At 43.8% G+C, this 20,840-nt stretch overlaps 1 protein-coding gene across 7 annotated transcripts in view; it reads left to right on the top strand.

The window, feature by feature from the left end:
• The first annotated feature begins 539 nt into the window (after positions 1-539).
• MPP7 (MAGUK p55 scaffold protein 7) overlaps positions 540-20,840 on the top strand; it is a 57,766-nt gene continuing 37,465 nt past the window's right edge. For 5 of the 7 annotated variants that reach the window (XM_078859566.1, XM_078859545.1, XM_078859534.1 and 2 more), the window contains exon 1: positions 540-729. The gene's annotated coding sequence lies outside the window, so the exon portion shown is untranslated. The remainder of the gene's footprint in view (positions 730-20,840) is intronic. The other 2 variants (XM_078859516.1, XM_078859507.1) reach the window with 2 other exon arrangements.

Genomic DNA, 20,840 nt, shown 5'->3' with positions numbered 1-20,840 from the left:
ATATATTGGCGTGCGGGGGGGTGGGGCAAGAAGAGCTTTAAATAGCTCGCCGGAATACCTACGGTAGAGATACATATTCTCACTTATTCTGACGTGGTTTTTTTCTTTTGCTGTAGTTTCGGGCCAAACTCAACCCCCACCCCGCCGCACAAGCCCCGCCTACGATAAAGGCCCGGATGCGATGACATCATCACGCAATTGCATTTCCGAGAGCACACGAGCGCCCGTGGCGACTCCGCACTCGGCGATTGGGTCCGGGGGCGGGGATCCGGGGACGGGGGGGGGCGGGGATCCGGGGACGGGGGGGGGGGCGGGGATCCGGGGACGGGGGGGGCGGGGATCCGGGGACGGGGGGGGGGGCGGGGATCCGGGGACGGGGGGGGGGCGGGGTTCCGGGGACGGGGGGGGCGGGGATCCGGGGACGGGGGGGGGGGCGGGGATCCGGGGACGGGGGGGCGGGGATCCGGGGACGGGGGGGGCGGGGTTCCGGGGACGAGGGGGGCGGGGTTCCGGGGACGAGGGGGGCGGGGTTCCGGGGGCGGGCCACGTGACCGGCGGTTCGGGTCCTCGTCGCCTTCGACGAGTGGCGGTGGTGGCGGCCCCCGCGACTCGCATTGCTGGCGGCGGGGGGGGGTTAGCGGTGCGCGCACTCGCATTGTTAGCGTCGGCGGTGTCGTTCGCGACTCGCTCTCTCGCGTCCCGTCCGCTACTTTGCTACCTTTTGGTGAGGTGAGTTGAGTGTGCGCTCACAGGGTTCGTTGAGTCGTGTGGGTCGTTTGCTGCGCGGAGCCGAGCGCGGCGGCGGCGGCGGGGGGGAGATCTTGGAGCAAACAAGGGGAGGGAGGCGAGGAGACACGAGCGTGGTTAGGAGACGCTGATACAGACACATGTGTACTGCAGGCGCAGGGCCATCAGCAACACGTGTACTGCGGACACGGGGACACTGACACACGTGTACTGTGGACATGGGGACACTGACAACACGTGTACTGTGGACACGGGGACACTGACACACGTGTACTGTGGACACGGGGACACTGACACACGTGTACTGTGGACACGGGGACACTGACCACACGTGTACTGTGGACACGGGCACACTGACACACGTGTACTGCGGACACGGGACACTGACCACACGTGTACTGTGGACACGGGCACACTGACACACGTGTACTGCGGACACGGGACACTGACCACACGTGTACTGTGGACACGGGCACACTGACACACGTGTACTGCGGACACGGGACACTGACCACACGTGTACTGTGGACACGGGCACACTGACACACGTGTACTGCGGACACGGGACACTGACCACACGTGTACTGTGGACACGGGCACACTGACACACGTGTACTGCGGACACGGGACACTGACCACACGTGTACTGTGGACACGGGCACACTGACACACGTGTACTGTGGACACGGGCACACAGACACACGTGTTCTGCGGACACGGGACACTGACCACACGTGTACTGTGGACACGGGCACACTGACACACGTGTACTGCGGACACGGGACACTGACCACACGTGTACTGTGGACACGGGCACACTGACACACGTGTACTGCGGACACAGGGACACTGACACACGTGTACTGTGGACACGGGCACACTGACACACGTGTACTGCGGACACAGGGACACTGACACACGTGTACTGTGGACACGGGCACACTGACCACACGTGTACTGCGGACACGGGGACACTGACAACACGTGTCGTACACAGACTGATTCACACTGATGCACATGGACACTTTACAAGCGCTTCAAGCACAGGGATACCGATACAGCCACTGATGCTCGCACGAACACGGGCAGTATCAAATATTGGCACATGTATACATGTACCGTATACGAATATAATTGTTGCTACCACAGTCACTCTTACACCTGCCACCCTCTTATGAGGGAGTTGATTCTATTCCATGAGTACTCGTTCACACACCGAGATGATACTGCCTTGCACCTGTGTGCGATACTCTTACACCGGTATAGTACGCTCATACAAGCTACTGTACCTGCACTTTGCAATCACAAATGCACCCTTACACTCTAAATAATATGCATCCTCGCTTGCATTAATTCACGATGCATACACGTTGAAAATATGCCCAATTTATTTGACACTTCATCAGATTGCGCTCTTTCCCTTGTGAATCGCTTTAACCAAAAAAAACATAACATGTGTAACGTACCAACTCTGAAAAAAAAACTATGCACAGTAATCGCTACTTAAATACATTGGCGTGATATCGCCCTTGCTGAGTGGAAGGGAAAGGTTATATTCTCGAGGGCAGGACATTAATGGCTGTGTCGGCACACGACCCTTCTTCTACTGTTATGTGTTTGTGCCGTTGTCCCCCATACAATCTTGAACGCATTGGATATTTTAAACGTCACAGCGGTATACACTGGAGTGGCCCGGCCATCACCCACCTTACCTGGTTACCTTATGCCGAGGACTGATGTTCACACTGCAGCAGTTATGGCTTCATTACTTAAATATCTCATCATTACAGACATGTTATTCATAACATGCTCGGTTGCAAGGATATTATTACTCAAGTAGATTAAATTACGTTGATAATTTCCAACTGATTATTTCAGCTTCAGTTGGCTCAAAGAATAAATATATATAAATGTGTATTTTTAAGTGCTGAAATCATTTACAGGTTAATAATCACCTTTGAAAATAAATGTCCTTCATATTCAGTTTCATTTATTAAAGGCCTACATATATTGCACAACATGTATGAGGTGTTTGAGTTCAAATAAATTAAATGTATTATTGTATAATGTAGGGAACTATAGCCCTAGATTGTGGTAACACGACTCTATATTGATCCTGTATCTAGAAACAGTGAAACTGACCTCCAGGTGGCTATTTAAACATCACCGTTAAGGCTCAGAGGTTTAATTCCAAGCTGCATCACCGTGAGACACATGGGTAATCCATTTGCTTTCAGGACTACATAATTTGTCTCCCATTTCTTGTGCTTAGGAATATAAGGCATTTTCGCGACTGTGCTCATTTTGTAGATTGCAACACAGTTGCTTGAAACTTATGAGATGGAGTGGTTCCTGGGTAAAATATACTCTTATATAATCGCGCAACTTTATCTATCTGTGATGAACGCTGCACTTTCCGTCGTTTTTATGCAGGGGGCGCTGCAAACCTACACGCCCCCTGCATGAACGACGGAGGCGCAGGGACAGACGTTCGATTACATTGGAATCGATCTGCAGACGGCGGTCTTCTCGCACGGCCAGCTCTGTCACCTTATCTCGATCCCGCAATCCCAAACAGGTGAATGTCCACATCGAACCGAACCCCCAGCAAGGCCATCTACTTAACGACGAGAGAAAATTCACACTAAATGTCGTTTTCAATGAAGTCTTCCAGATGTAAAATGATATAAGCTTTTAATGAAGAAATAAAATTATCTAATTCAAAACAAAATACAATTCTTAGATGTTTCATTTGAAAACTTCAAAACGGAGCATCGGGTGCTTGCATGAATGCGTCGTTCGTGTGAATTTTTTTGTGACTTTCCTGTCCGAAGGCCGCAAATGGTTGTGAGGGGGCGCCGCAAGCGCCCCCAAATAATCCCTAGTATACTCTTATATAAGCGCATAACTTTATCTGTGTGAACGCTGCACTTTCCGTCGTTTTCATGAAGGGGGCGCTGCAAACCTACGCGCCCCCTGCATGAACGACGGAGGCTCATGGACAGACGTTCCATTACGTTGGAATCGATCTGCAGACGGCGGTCTTCTCGCACGGCCAGCTCTGTTGCCTTATCTCGATCCCGCAATCCCAAACAGGTGAAAGTCTACATTGAACAGAACCCCCAGCAAGGCCATCTACTTAACGACCAGAGAAAATTCACACGAAATGTGGTTTTCAATTAAGTCTTCCAGATGTAAAATTATATTAGCTTTTAATGAAGAGTTATCTAATTCAAAAACATAATACAATTCAAAGATGTTTCATTTTAAAACTTCAAAACGGAGCATCGGGTGCTTGCGTGAATGCGTCGTTCGTGTGCAATTTTTTTCGTGACTTTCCTGGCCGACGGCCGTAAATGGTTGTGAGGGGGTGCCTGGGGCGCCTGTGGCGCCCCCTCACAACCCCTAGTGTCTTATTATTGGATGTTCTTCACATAAACTCTTGACCGATTGCATTGCACAATTTTCCACGTGCAAGCAAAGACAAACAACTGAATGGAAAATCACGATCTACTGATTTACGACAATACCTCACAGTATTGTCGTAAATCAGTCTTAACTGGCCGTTTGGTCCAGGCAAGCAAAATATGTAAAAAAAAATGTATATACAGTAATGTGTTACAAATGTGCAAAAATTGCAAATTTCACATTCCTGAAGTTGAATGTACCTTTTAGAAACAAATGCATTGCCCTTATATTTTCTTGTCAAAATTGAACGATTGCCTTGCCAGAGCCACAATAATTGAATGTTGCTTAAACATGGCCAGCAAAATATGCAGACCATCGCTCTTACGGCTATAACAGTGCTTCCGAGACACCCATACAAAATATTACCGTTTTTATAAAGACACACCGCCTCTATTGCAAATGTTTCAGGTCTGAAGCTTGATAGGAAATAAGTCATGAGTTAAATGTTGTTCATACTTATTACACTTGCAGTCCATATTGTGTATTTTATTTCATAATTCCTGATGAGTGGAAGGCTTTTTTATGTATTTAGTTCACTGTCCTTGCATTAGCCTGTTTTCAGTCATCTGACGTGCTGGGGAATGTGCTAAATCCAGATTAGTGTTGCGTGTCAAGGAAATGTTACCAGGCTGTTAGACCAGATATGATGTCATCCTTCCTTTTGCTTATCATTAGCTGCATTGTAGGGGGAATGTATAGCTAATAGATGTTGTACACGCTGTACATTTTCTGTTGCTTATTTTGTTTAATGAATGAGTATATAATATGCATATAGTTCAATCTTGATTTGAAGCTTTCGTGACCGCAGGAATCCATACTCTTTGGTTCTTTCGGTAAAGTCACGTAGGTAGAAAAATAATAGATCACAACGTTTCGATCGCGACACAAGCAATCGTCATCAGGTGGGACAACCACAGCAAGAAGACAGACGACTAAAAATGACCCGCCAGTATTGACCTCGGTTAGCAGTGTTCTGAGCCAAATGTTCCATGCTGACTTAGACCAGTATTACTGGTAAAACGTTTCGCATTTAAAGTCCATTTTACTATTTATTTTTGCATTATATGTAGTAGATGAATATATCATGCATCATGTCCAGCCCTTTTGTCAAATGTTAAAAAGTAAATACCCTTCATTGGTAGGTCCACCTGCTAAACTCTCGCAATGCACATTGTACAAATCCTTGGAGTTGTTCATCCTGATCTCTTGTTTTCTTCATGTATTCTCAGCCATGCAAAACCCCAGATCTCGGTCTGCTCAGCATCAGCGACATCCACCATTTCTTTACCAAAGCTGTTGCTGAGACTTACATCAGACTTTGTCCCAGCCCCTAATCAATCTTAGTTTAGTGAGAGATTGCTCATTTTCATGTGCTGCCCTCATAGTCTGGAACACACTTCCCTCCCAACATCCTGTGCTGTTGATTCCCTACCCATGTTAATATGCAGGCTCAGGATACAGGTATTTTTTTTTACTATACTATATCTTTTCAGAATTTCTACATGTGCTTGCATTTGTATGGATCCAAATTATAGTTTAGAGCATACTTGCTGAATTATATTCATTTGCATTTTAATCCTTAAAATGCATGTAAGGGAAATTCATTGCTCACAAACCAGATGATGCCATACGATACAATGAGGTTCATTCATAATACATATCTCGGTCGTGTATTTATGCATCAGTAGAAATTTATTCCAATGCTCATGCATACAATCTATATAAAGAAAGGTAAATTTGTGAATGTGTGCCTGTTCGAAATGTTTAGCATACTTCCCGACATGCAACAAACTTGAAATTTGGCATGTGGGTAGCTTCCAGACTGTACACAATGCAAAACGTATAAAATAGACTTTTGTATTTTGGGGGGGGGGGGGGGGGCAATAATGGATATATTTTGCATGGCAAGTGAGCGGTGACGTCACATCTGTCATGTCACCCGCATGCGGCAGCGTTACGTAGTGTGCCTGCTGAAGTCACGCATCCCCCAACCCTCCGCGTAGGCCGTGTATCCCGCACAAATGTGCGGCATAGCTGTCTCGATTTTCTAAGTCAACGCGACTATTTTCAGCTCGCTCTTAAATATAAAGCAGAAAATACATCTATTTGTGTGAAGCAGCAAACACTCTCGAATGCTGAGCTCTGACGTCATGAGAGTTGCACATCTGATGCTGTCTGGAATTTCTAAGGGAACGTGACTATTTTCAGCTCGTCACGTCATTCCCTTCCCGAGTTGCCTGCTTAAGGTTCAATTTCCTTAAGTGAAAAACATCCGATTTAGTTAAATTGATTTAATCCCTCTAGTGAGCAGCACAACTCTCCCCCTACCCCACACCCCCTCTCTATCTCTCCTCCCTGGCTACTCCCCCTCTCTTACCTATGTAGCCTCTTGTTACAGCAGTCCTTTTGCCCACTTCAGCATTTGTTTCTTTCTGTGGTTGTCCCACCTGATGACGGATGCTTGTGTTGTGCCCTAAACGTCGTGATTTAATTTATTTTATTTTATACCTACGTGACTTTACCGAAATAACCAAAGAGTAAAGAGTATTCAATTGATTTGTTTCGGATTTTTTCTTTCTTGTAAGCATACATTTTTTTTTCAGGGTTTTCCACTCAAAAATATATGGGCATATTAAATTAATTCAAGACAAGAATCCTAGTCCCGGGCGAAGCCGGGTAGTAAAGCTAGTTTTCTATAAATAATTCATTGTTTTCAATGTATGCAAACGCTATGTTTATGTTGTAATGTTACATTCAGAATGTAAGAGCATAACCAAGAATGGAACGTTACACAATACAAAAAAGATGGCAACAATTTGATGCTCAAATTGTTTCTTGAATTGAATCGCAGCCTTGATTTATGAAAATTCACATTACAGTTAGAAGAGAGTGATTGAATAATTAAACAACTTGGTTTCTTAACTGCTCAATCACTCACAATTACGTGTACAACATATGCATTACTACGTTTGTAGAGGTTAACTTGATTTTCTTAGAGTGTAACACATGAATAATTATACCGATGAGTAAATCAGTGATATAGCATTGTGGGGACTGAGAGTTATTCATGGTATGTATATGTCCGTTCCAATGGCAGGCCATAACAACTGTATGCTTTGACCTTTCTGGAGTTTGTAAAATAAGCATTTCTGTTGATATTGACAGTGTACCACACTTGAGTTTCTCATGGAGTTGGTGAACTTATTCCAAAGCACTTTTTTGCAAGAGCGTAATTAAATTTATTTCAGGAAAGGACAAAAATGTAAAACTATCACCTGAAATAAAACGCATACCTATTGCGTTCAACGCTTACATTTTTATAAATTCCTTTTCATGTCCTTTTTATTCTTAGTGTCCTCAGTTCTGCCACTAAGCAGAGATAAGTGCCTTTTATATTTGTGGCTTTTTATGACCTGCCTGTTCTTACCATCTTTCCCCCTTTACTAGTGCACTACTGCCTTTGTTTTACTTGATTTAAAAGTTTGAATGTAAAGCAGTGGTATAGCCTCCCTCTTGTTCTGAAGTGCTCATTTGTGTCAAGTGCTCGCGTTTGTACCTCAGTGGCCTTTCTCTTGCCTTCCTTGCACAGAATTGTACTTCAGTGTTCAACACGCTGTGATGCTCTCTCCCTTTGACAAAGCACATCACAATTATTGCCGCGTTTGTAGTTTTTCTTGTCACAATCTTATGAAATTCCAAAGGTGGGTTTGGAGATGTACAACGAGCATGTGTTTGTGTTTTGTATTTTTTTTGCGCCGTACGTAGCCAACTGTGCTAATTGAAGGCAATCATCATTGTCATCAGCCATGTTCAAGCGACTTTTTGATAATTGCCTTCGTAAGCTGTCACCTCAATTTCTCAGGATTTCATATTCCACCTAGTCCCTGCTAATGAACTGATTTCATCACTTCATCTCTTTGGAGACTGTCCTCTCGAATGCATTCCGTTCCTTGGTTGCAACTCACTGCTTTTTGTCCAATTGTGTTGGTATATCCCTCGAAAAATCACTTTGCTCAGGTTAATCTAAGGTTTCTATTCTTCCAGTTGTGTGGTCGATGTTGCTCATTGAGTTTTCTGGTCTGCACCAAGTGAACTTCAAAACCCTGTAATATTATTGACAAAAGATGTCCATTGTGTGCCAGTAGCATGGACCATTTGTGTCAGATTTCAAAATGACTGTGTGGAACAGTTACATTTTAAATGCTTCCCCTGTGGGGACCTCACATTCATATTATTGGGACATATGAGTGTATTTCTACTGTAAAGCATTTATTTATCTTTAAGATTATTACAAATGACAACTATTTATGAAATTGCCCCTGTAAATAAGTAAATTGTGTACCAGAAATGGCATGTTCACAGAATAGCTCAATGCTGTGCTGACTTAAGTTACAAGAATTTGTCAGCTGTGCAGGGTGAGGAGTTTGTTTGGAATGCATTGGCTTCTTTGGAGTATGGGGAGGCCTGTGGATTTATAAATGAGTCGTGGAGTATCCAGGAAGCAGCTGTGTTTTGAAGTTGTGTTGTTTTATTGTTATTCTCGACATACCAATTGCTGCCCCACAGCAGTTTCAACCTCAAGGGATTCCTCCTCAGCCCATCGCGGGTTAGCGGGTTGCGCTACGAACCCGGCGCCCCGAGTTCGCTACCCACTCATGGCCAACACCATTGACGATTATCTTAACCAGTCCTGGGCCTCCCCTAGGTCGACTCAGCCACATGAGTACCTGGTGCGATGAATAAAAACATTTCCATGAGAGAGTCAAAGCCAACCTGGCGTGGTGTTTTGCCACCCACCCCGGCGTGGTGTTGGCCACCCACCCCCTCATGTACCGTTCCGGCCTTCATAGGTGCTCGCTAACAGCACTTGCCCCAACAGTCTGTTAAGGCTATACTGTTGGATCTTTGTCTTTGGTGCTCACAAATTCTTGAAAGATCTGAACGCATTCAATGAGCTCCTCCAGCTGGCAAGGTTGCGTTGTCTGGGTCATGTAGCCCATATTCCCAGCCACCGCATGCCCAAGCAGCTTCTGCTTGGCCGGATAGAGGGGGCTAAACGGGCACGTCACGGGCTGAAGAAGAAATAGACTCATGCGGTACGGGAGAATGTGGAGCGGAGTGGACTTGCTGAACACTGGTACCAGTGGTGTCAAGATTGGCTTCTATGGAGGAGGCTCGTAAAGGATGCTACTGGGCGGTTGGAGGAAGTCGCCGTCCAACAACAACGGAGAGCAGAGGAACGATGCTCACAATAATAAGCAGAAAGCTGGGTGGTTAAATTGCAGCAGGTTGGCATGGTAGGCGGCGCAGGTTATGCATCTGCCCGTCATCTCGGTCAGTCAATCCATAGCACCTCGGTTTGTCCCGTGACCTCCTGTCAGCGATCCTTCGACACTTCACGTGGCCTCGGAGTGCACCTGGCCTGGCACAAGTGCCTTTGTGACGTCACCGCTATTTAGTGGCGATTGGCAGCTGTTATACCCCAAATAACAGGATTCCCAGAATTAAAGAGAGGGCTTTCTCTAAAACATTATTGGTTTTCATGAAGTAGTATTAGTGCAGCACTATTCATGACACCTTTACAGACAGTCTAGTGGTGAGAACAATGGGTTATATGCACTCTGGATTGCATTAGTCACCCATCTGTTGATGTCTATTTCGGTTGCTTTGTGTGTTCCACAGCATCATTAATCAATGCTCGGGTTTCAAATTAAACCTTTGTGTGTGTCCTGCTGAGCAGGCCAGACGGTGTTGTATTCCTTGATAGATGAGAGGCACGGCATAATTATAATCGTTTGCGTAAATATTTGGGTTATGATAAACAGTTTGGAATTAACTCTTCTGAAAGACTTACATTTTATAACCACTTTGAAAAACTTGCTTTCATACCATTCTGTGCTCTGTTCAATGCTATACATTATTAGGAAGGCCACTTAATGCGGCACAGTTATAATGCTTGATCAAGGAACATAAGTTAGAGAAACTCACGATTTTAGATTACGGAAATATTGCTGTTCATAATTATTTATTGGTCTTACAGTGTATAGATCTGGATAACAACGGACATGTTTACATCAGGATATGTTGAGGTTTAGTGATAGCTGCCCAGCAATATCCAGTGGCTAAGATACACAAACACCCAATAATTTATCTCCGTGTTTATTTCATTGTGTCTTGTTACAGTGCTATCCATTTGGGTGGTGCTGTTTATATCGTGCTTGACCTATATTCAGAAATTCGGGAGTTCAGTCACGGCCACGGTTAGTGCACACCGTTATTGTCTGATGTTAAGAATTTAAGTACTCATTTGTGGGTTGTCAATAATAGTCAACTGTAGGATAGACTGGCTCCTGTCGTTTATGTACAGTTTATCCTGCTGGCTCAGCCATAGAGAGAGGTGAGCACCAACAAATCTGAATTTGAGCATTGCAACTCGTTGTCTTGACGTATTATTCTTTAACAAGTTAGATTTATGATTTACAATACACTTCTAAATGTTGGTGTGTACAATTCAAGTGCACTTATTGCTCACGATAAAGGTTTTTTTTGGTTAGATAGCATAATTATAAATGTCGTTAACCCCGCCAGGTTGTAATCACCAGCGAAACGTACTCAATTGTAAATGTTTTGAATTTACTTGCCATCACACCAGTGTGCTGAAGTAATAGCTAATTGGCTGTTAATGTAAAGAAATTTAACCTGTTAATGTAACACCAGAGAGTCGAAAATAACTACTAACATCGGCAGGTAGGATGAAAACATTACAGGCAGGTATGACTTAAACTGGTCAATAACGTCCTTACAATGATTGCTCAGTTTGTACCCATCTTCTCGGTTGAAATTGTGTCTGCTTATATATCTGAGCTAGCTTGACTACCCGGCTTCGCCCGAGACTTGGATTCTTGTCTTGGATTAATACACGGCCTACGCGGAGGGTGGGGGGGATGCGTGACGTCAGCAGGCACACTGCGTAACGCTGCCGTATGCGGGTGACATCATAGATGTGACGTCACCGCTCACTTGCCGTGCAAAATATATGCATTATTGCTCCCCCCCCCCCCCCCCAAAATGCAAAAGTATATTTTTTATACTTTTTATATTGTGTACAGTCTGGAAGCTACCCAAATGCCAAATTTCAGGTTTGTTGCATGTCGGGAAGTATGCTAAACATTTCGAACAGACACACATATTCACAAATTTCCCTTTTATATATCTGGCTTCATGAACGAATCTTTGCTGATAGCCAGTGGGTTTTCAGAGTACCTTATTCTTGGCAAAATCAATTTCGTGTGTGCCCACAGCGTTAAAATAATGATCAGCCATGGCTGAGGTATTGGTCCTACCGTGTTTCAGATCTGCCTTATGTTCACGAACACGGTCCGAGACATGCCGCTTAGTTTCCCAAATGTAACTACTGCCGCAGACACAGCTTAGTTTGTAGACGCCGGGATATTGCATGTCAGGGATCACATCCTTCACAGATGGGATCGGATCACAAATTTTATGTACTATGTTGAATCGAAAATGGATCTTGTGTTTGCTCATGATTTTGGAAATCTGTTTTGTGACCCCTGCTATGTATGGCAAGGTGATGGTTTTGATTGTGATGTTTCCATCCTACCTGCCGATGTTAGTAGTTATTTTCGACTCTGTGGTGTTACATTAACAGGTGAAATGCCTTTACATTAACAGGTTAAATGTCTCACACTAACACTTTCACCGTTGCTCGCTTTCCTCGATGTGGCGGTGGCTCTACGATCTTACATTGACATACTAATCTCTCACAATACAATGGCCACCTCCGCAGCTTCGCCGTCATGGAGGTGGCTCTCCGATTTACCCGATCTTACATTTACATGCAAATTTCATCACTAGCCGAGCCCACTTTGCTTGACCCTTGGGCTACACCCATATCAAACCTTTATAACACCCTGCCTCAGCAGCTCTCCCGCTATTTTTTCACCTGATGACGATTGCTTGTGTTGCGATCGAAACGTCGTGATATTTGTATTCTTTTTTTCTATCTACATGGCTTTACCGAAAGACCCAAATAATGTGTTGTATGTCAATTGATGTAGTTTTATCGGATTCTGTGGATATGCCTGACCTATAAATCTGGTACCAATGCTTGCTTGCTGTCACGCACAGCTGCCCAGCCCTGCTTTCTGTACAGCTGTTGGCTCTGGAAAAACGAGTAAATATTTTTATTATGTGCTGTCTTGATGGTGGGTCACACGATTAGATTATCTTGCTTTTCCCTGTCCCATTTATATTGTCTCTCATTCATTATTTTGCATCAAAGCTCACCTTTACATTCGTGTATAATTCAAAATGATTATAATATTTTCAACTTAATCAGATATTGCAAATGTATGAGTTTTATTCAATGGCTCATCCCTAACAACTAATAGCCACACATGCTGCTGTGTTGGTAATATGCATATGAAGGGACAATACAGATATGTAGCAGTTGTCAATGTCAACGTATCATTGCTGTGTGTTCTGACAGTTACCCCTGAATCTTTAAGGCGCCTGTATTATGAGTTAGATAATAATTGGTAAGCCTTGACAGTAGTGCTGAGCTAGTGTTGGGTAGGCTACAATAACAGAATTTTGGACCTCCAAATCCATGACTGCTCAATGTATAAGCAGAAAACACATATCTGGGTCCTATGGGTTTTCGTAATGCAACTGTCTCATAGGTTTAGGCTTATGGGACTTAAAATGGTCTTACTGCTCATTGCATTATAGTGAATTATCCTCCATGTACAGTGCAGTTTGTCTGCATTTCCTTCAAAAAATGCGTATTGGTGATTGAAATACTCTTCATTTTATATAAACATCAATATAACAAGAAGGCTGCTGAGTCGTACTGCAATTTTAAAGAGGCTCTTGCATTAGGATGATCCCTCAGTGAATTTGACGCAATGATGTCATGTTATATAGTCTACACTACAGCATTCTCAAATACACCAATCTGTTTTGAAGAAATATTAATTTAATTGTAACACTGCGGCAAAATTATGTTGTACGATTGGTCATTTATTTACATAAATATAACTTAAAATGGTCAATCATGTATAGTGAACACATTACCTCATGGACCAAACGTCGTGTATAGAAGTATCGGGTTTTATTTAGCAGCTGAATTCTGAGCTTATTTTGTTGTTACCTATAATGTAGGTGTTAAATAACTTTTGTAACGCAAATCATTCTAAGCTCCTCACGACAAATTGTCTGCGTCTACTGTAGTTAATTATAGCTCAACATGCATGAAAGAGATAAATCTTCACTTCCATCTCAAAAGGATGAATGCAGGATGCAGCTGTTACATGGCATTGAGCCATTGTCTTAGTTCAATTAACTCATCATGCCGTACTGTAATAGGGCAGCACTCATTTATGATGGCATCCCTGAGCCAGCTCGGACACATTCTCATGCCGAGGACATGCATCTTCATAGGATGACATCGACTTCTCACAAAGCGATATAAATGTTTATAGACCGTGGGAATGATGGGCTGAGTTGACTCATCAGCAGTGACTTATCTCAACAACCTTCCGAATGTTAACTGCTCCAACCACAGCTGCACCCAGCTGAACAATGAGTTGTGTACATACAAATGATGATCATAGTGTACAAATTACCATGATCAAAATCTCGTTTTTTGTGCAATGTATGGTTGTAATATTGTTATGAACTGAAACGGTGTGTGAGGAGGAAATAAAGCAGTATAATTATACAATTTAAACAATCCATTTTACCTAAAAAAAGGGAAATATTGTAGTTGCATTATACACTGATGTACACACATGATGGAAACTGACATTTTTGTGATTTTTCTTGTGGTGCAAAATTGCAATTGTGCTATCAACATCATGTCTCTTAAGCACTCCAGATCAGTGCAGCATGTGGAATATAGCAGACTTCTGACACCCTTTCAAGTGAAGTTTTGTTTAGCCACACAGTGGGGGGGGGGGACCTTTTCCATATGCCCTGGTACAGAGAAATGTTTGTCAACATGTTAAACCTATCTTGTCCAGGGTATCATTGGTTCTGGCTCAGTGCTCCGATGACCCCTGAGCAACCTGAACACCTCCCACTTATTCATACATTTCAAAAGGTCTTTTAAGAACCTAGAATGCAGTGGGAATATCAAAAGGAGGGAGGAACAACGTGTAACAGGCCCAGGCGTAGTGCACCCTCGTATTTAGCGAACGGATGAGGGCATCCGGGCTCGCTGCCCTACCATGGTAGGGGTCACGATCGGGAACAGTGCATTTAAGGGGGGAGGGGGATAAAGGGGGTATATACTTTTTTTTAAATCAACCTTGAGTACAGAAATAAGTGCCATACTTAAAGTGTTTCCTTTAGCATTTACGTTTTAAAATGCGCTTATAACAAATTGCTTTGGGAAAAAGTGTTAAAGGTATATATGCTGACGTACCATTTATAAGGAAAGAAAGCTACCTTATCTTGATTGTCTTGGAGCAAAACAGGGATTTATTGGCTTGGCTAGTAGTACTCGACTTGATTGCAACGTCAAAGACAACAACAGCTATATGAATACAATTGTGGTGTTTGCTTCATGCAAAACTCTCATTTACTTGGTACCAAATGGCAGCCTTTCAGATCAGGTATTTGCCTGTGGAGATGTTAATGGGCATCCATTATGTATTAACATTACATAGCAGGACTGTTAACACTTGGCACTGAGATACAATCTCTCCGTTGCTCAATAAAATATCAGGTTTGCCCAGATTCCACCTGCCTGGCTAATTGTCAACTATACATTTCACCTTGTTGAGACATTGCCATTTCTTAAAGAGTTGGCATTTGTATGAAAGCATCTATGTAAAATAAGCATATTCAAACTGAGAAAGTATGACCTTTAATCAACATTAATTTTTTCACGTAAATGTGGATTTAAGGTCAAGCCAGAATGTATTTGAAGTAGAACTTAAAATCTGTTGGGATAATTCCAACTAGGCTGGATCCTGGTACAAATGTACCTTCAGGTTCTGGCACAATGTAATGTTGAATGTGTGAAATATCATCCTTTTGCTTTTATAAGTAACTAGCTTTACTACCCGGCTTCGCCCGGGACTTGGATTCACCACGCCCGGCCGCTTTTGTCTCCCCAGTGGCGATGTTCACACACCACACCAGTTACTCGTTTGAGGCTGAGTCGACCTAGGGGAGGCCCAGGACCGGTTCAAATAATCGTCACCGGTGGTGGCCGTGAGCGGGAATTGACCTCGGGTCGCTGGGTTCGTAGCGCAGCGCGCTAACCACTACACTCCCGCTCCCCCCACACACACACGCGTGCGCGTCCATAGGTACACATACACGCTCTTGCTGCAGACACACACAACTTTCAGGGTGCGTACGGCAGTAAACGACTCAAATAATACACCAATGCTGCGCGAAGAATGCCTTAGACCTGCAACACATTTGTATGGCACTTTACTCGCGGAGGGTTGGGTTGGGGGGATGCGTGACCTCAGCAGGCACACTGCGTAACGCTTCCGCATGCGGGTAACATCACAGATGTGACGTCACAGCTCACTTGCCGTGCACAATATAAATCCATTATTGCGCCCCCCCCCCCTCCCCAAAATATATACAAAACAAAATTTTTATACTTTTTGCATGGTGTACAGTCTGGAAACTACCCACATGCCAAATTTCAAGTTTGTTGCATGTCGGGAAGTATGCTAAACATTTCGAACAGACACACATATTCACAAATTTTCCTTTCATATATATAGATATGTTGAAATTATTGTCCACAAGAACTACAATTACTTGATTTATCTTCACAAAATTAGATCCGCAATGCTAGTGGGAGAGAAAAGGCTTAATTGGATGTAATTTAAATTGGATGTGTTTTCAATGCCATGAAACACATGTTTATCTGCATAACGCTTCTCCGGTAAACCCTCAGCATTGAAGGTTGGGCAGGCAGGGTGGAGCTTTGGCACAACATGCTCTTATTAAGATATGTAAGGGTGCAAGGGCATTTTCAAAGCAGTAGGCTGTGTGGCTGAGTACACTTATCGGTTCATGTGATGCAATTATCATTTGAATGGAATATAACAGACATTGGTACGGTTTTTAGCTTTTCTAATGACCTTGTCTCCATTATTAGGTTTCATCCCTAAAAGAGTAACAAAACTTTTCCATGTAAATTATATTTTCATTCTAAACTATTGTTTGCATTCTAACAATCCAGTGTGTCATTAGCATGACAATGTTGGTGGGAGCATGCTTTCAATACAAATACAATTCAAACATTTTCTGCGAACACGTGACCTTGTGTTATTGTGCACAGCTGTTCCAAGAATTGTTTTTTTTATTTGACAAGACACACGCCGCAATATATACTGCTGATTTTCCTTCATTCTGGGTTTCTCAGCAATGTCCCATTTCATTGTCAGACAGAATACCAATGCCCAATGTTGTATTATTTTGCAGTATTATTATTATTTTTCTATCTACGTGGCTTTACTGAAAGACCCAAAGAATATGAATTCCTGCAGTCACGAAAGCTTTAAGTCAAGATTTAACCGCATCTGCAGGGAAGGTTACCACACAACTATTAGATCTTTCAACAAACTTCGAGACAAAAAGGCTCATCTAATCGAGTCGCTCACTTTTCTGAAGAGATGTCGCGACACTAAGGTAAAACCGATCGTCTTTACACTCACAGCTGCTGCTGTTACTTCTCCGAATGCTAAACGGATCTTGTTCAGGGGCAGCCTAGCCCAGATATCAGAGAGAATAAGACTGCTCTGATTTGAACTAGACAATTTAGACAAGACCCTCTTGCAATTGTAATAAACGACTGGACCACGATGTCTGGCTCAGTGTCCTTTATTCGGTTCGTGCTGTACACCCACACGGCTGTCTTTACTCTGTAGCTTCTCCACAGTGCTGACTCCAATGTCGGCCCGATCCACAACAGCAGCCCCGCTGCTGTTTCTCTCACACAGCCCCCCTTGGCTGTACTCGCTGCAACTCCTCTCTCTCCACAGCTCTGACAGCCTCGTGCTGTCTCCCTCTCTCCCTCCACAGCTCTGACAGCCTCGTGCTGTCTCTCTCTCTCTCCGCAGCTCCTCCTGGCAGCCACACCGCTGCCTCTAACACGCAGCCCTTCTGGCTGTCTCCTCTGCAGCTGCACACCACTCCGCAGCTTCCTCTTGTCTTCGGGGTTGGCTCCCGATGGCCGTCGGCGCCCCCCCCTCTTCTCACTCGCCCGCGTGGCCTCACTCTTTTCCGCTCACACCCCGACTGACTTCCCCTTCCGGTTTACCCGCTTAAGGACCCGAACCTTCCACCCACGTCACATGACTCCACCCCCCGTGACGTCACATCCGGAAGGTCGCTTACGCCCGCATTACACAATGACACTTAACATTGACAGAAAAAGTGTCTCCATCTCTGATTGGGACCATGTAGATAGCCTCTTCAGCCGCCTCAATGTCAGCTAAATGCAAAGATAACCTGATTTCCAAATTCAACCTCCTTTCCAAGAAGAAACCAGATCCATATATTAAAAAGTTAGATGGTGACAAGAATGTTATTAATCAGAGCAACAGCCCAATTTTCAACAGCCTAAAATCGGTTCTAGCTAAAGGGTTGAATTTCGCAGTCACCCCTAAACACATCCCAGTTGATGATATCATTCCCCAGGTCGACGTAGCCCTTAAGGGTTTGGGACACATTCCTGCAGACGTGGCAAGATCGGAAATTGCTGCAAACCTTAAAAACACTAAGACACCTGTTAGCAACATCAGCAAGGATGAGTGCATTGAGCTTTCTCAACTAAAAAAGAGAGATGACAGTCATCCTCTCAGCCGACAAGGGCAATGCCACTGTCATCATGGACAAAACCACATACAATAACAAAATTCAGGACCTACTTAATGATGGCAGCTATACCAAAATCAAAAGATATCCTACCAACGGCCTGGTTACGAAAACCAACAACATCATCACTGATTCGACATATTTAATTGAATCAACCAAGCGGCTTTCCTTAAAACTCTGCTGCTAGACCACCCAGATTTTATGGCTTACCAAAAATCCATAAAGAAGGTACACCACTCCGTCCTATCGTCTCCACCTTTACTCACCCACCTATAAACTGGCCCGATTTCTGTCTGAGACCTTGCAACCATTCACTGGTAAGATCACCTCAGCTGTACTTAACTTTGTTCAATGAAGGACATCTCACTATCTCCAGGTGATTTGCTTGTCAGTTTTGATGTGGTATCTTTGTTTACCAAAGTCCCTGTGCCTGACACCATTGCAGTCATTGAAGATTTGGTCCAACAAGGACTGAATGCTGATGTTCCAGCCCTGGTTAGACACTGCCTCACCAACACGTGCTTTACCTGGAATGGAACATTCTACAAACAAGTTTAAGGTACCCCAATGGGTTCTCCCCTTATCTCCAGTTGTAGCCAATGTTTTCACAGAGAAATTCGAGACAGATGCCATCCAGGCATCCACCCTATGTCCTTCCTTGTGGAAGAGATACGTAGATGATACGTCCATCATCTGGCCACATGGCCTACCAGCTCTGGACCAATTCTTCAACCACATCAATTTTATACACCCAGCCATCAAATTCGCCATGGAGGTGGAAAAGGATGGCAAGTTACCATTCTTGGATGTTTTAATCGAAAACAGACCTGATGGCTCAATGGGACACTGTCTACAGGAAAGCCACCCATACGGATGCCTACCTAAAACCTGACTCCCACCACCATCCATCCCAGAAGAATTCCCTCATCAAAACTCTATACCATCGAGCTCGTATTTCCGACCATTACTACCTAGCCAGTGAACTGGAGCATGTACACCAAGCCCTCAAGAAGAATGGATATTCAGACTACACAATCCATAAAGCTATCACCCCAACCTTTGGGAAAGAACCATCTTAGGAACCCAGTCAAAACCATCACCTTGCCATACATAGCAGGGGTCACCAAAATATTTCCAAAATCATGAGCAAACGCAAGATCCAGGTACAATTCAACACAGTACATAAAATCGTGATTTGATCCCATCTGTGAAGGGTGTGATCCTTGACATGCAGTACCCTAGTGTCTTCAGACTAAGCTGTGTCTGCAGCAGCAGTTACATTGGGGAAACTAATCGACATGTCTCGGACTGGGTTCGTGAACATAAGGCAGATCTGAAACACTGTAGTACCAATACTTTAGCCGTGGCTGATCATTATTTTAACGCTGTGGGCACACACGAAATTGATTTTGCCAAGACGAAGGTACTCTGCAAACCCACTGGCCTCTCAGCAAAGATTCGTCCATGAAGCCATCCAGATATATAAACACAGACACAATTTCAACCGAGAAGATGGGTACAAACTGAGCAATCATTGGAAGGACGTTTTTAACCAGTTTAGATCATAACTGGTTGTGTTGTTCCCTTCCTACCTACCTACGTTAGCAGTTATTTTCGGCTCTCTGAGTTACATTCACTAACACAGCCACCGTTAGCTGTGTTAGTAAATGGCGGCTTGCCATCCTTTTCTACCTCCATGTGGCGATGTTCCTTTCCGAGCTCTCTCTAGCTTATATTTACAAGCAAATTTATTACATTGACATGCTAATCTCTCACAATACAATGGCCACCCCCACAGCTTCGTTTATCAAGATTTCTCCTATCTTACATTTCTCTAGCCCTGCCCACTAACCCTTGGGCTACACCCATCTCAAACCTTTATAACTCCCTGCCTTAGCAGCGATCCCACTATATATTTTTTCCTGCTTCAGCAGCTCTCACCTGATGACGATTGCTTGTGTTGCGATCGAAACGTCATGATATGGTGATTATTTTTATTTTTCTATCTACGCGGCTTTACCGAAAGACCCAAAGAATGTTTCAGTATTGCGATAGCATGCAGAATAAATGTTGACTTAAAGCTTTCGTGACTGCAGGAATTCATATTATTTGGGTTTTTCGGTAAAGTCACGTAGATGGCTCAAAGAAAAGAACAAAAAACTACGACATTTCGATCACAACACAAGGGATCATCATCACTAGGAGTTTTTTGTTATTTTCTTTGAACCATCTACATGACTTTACCAAAAGACCCAAATAATATAGCATGCAGAATAGATTAAATGATGATGCAACTGTTTATGTAACAGCATGTTGTACAATTGACTGATCAATAATGAAAATGTATAACACGCACAATGTAAGAGTTGTTTTTCTAAGCTGTTTTTAAGAGTGCAATATATTAATCATGGCCGTGCCTGTGAAGTGTTATGTTCATTCATCCCTTTATAGGAAGACATTTTACATGTGTTCGTGAAAACGACAAAATCTATGCACTATTTACAATAAATGTTTGAATGTTTATACATGGATGTTATCATTCTTGTACATGAGTATTGGCTCTGGTTAGTGTGTGTGTTTTAAGCTTGTGTAAAGACGGCTTGACACACTTGTCTTGAGATGGTTTCTTTATTGAAGACACGTTCACTTGAACAGGCGGAGACCCCACTGCAACAGCCCCGAGTCTCCCGCGCATCTCCCTTATATAAGGACCGAGGCCACGTCCCCCTTCCTGAACCTTCTCGCTGACTCTG

This window comes from Lampetra fluviatilis, chromosome 1 (assembly GCF_964198595.1).
Source record: "Lampetra fluviatilis chromosome 1, kcLamFluv1.1, whole genome shotgun sequence".
NCBI classification, from domain to species: Eukaryota; Metazoa; Chordata; class Hyperoartia; order Petromyzontiformes; family Petromyzontidae; genus Lampetra; species Lampetra fluviatilis.
The sequence above is the reverse complement of the archived record's forward strand: the minus strand, read 5'-3'. Positions and strand labels throughout refer to the sequence as shown.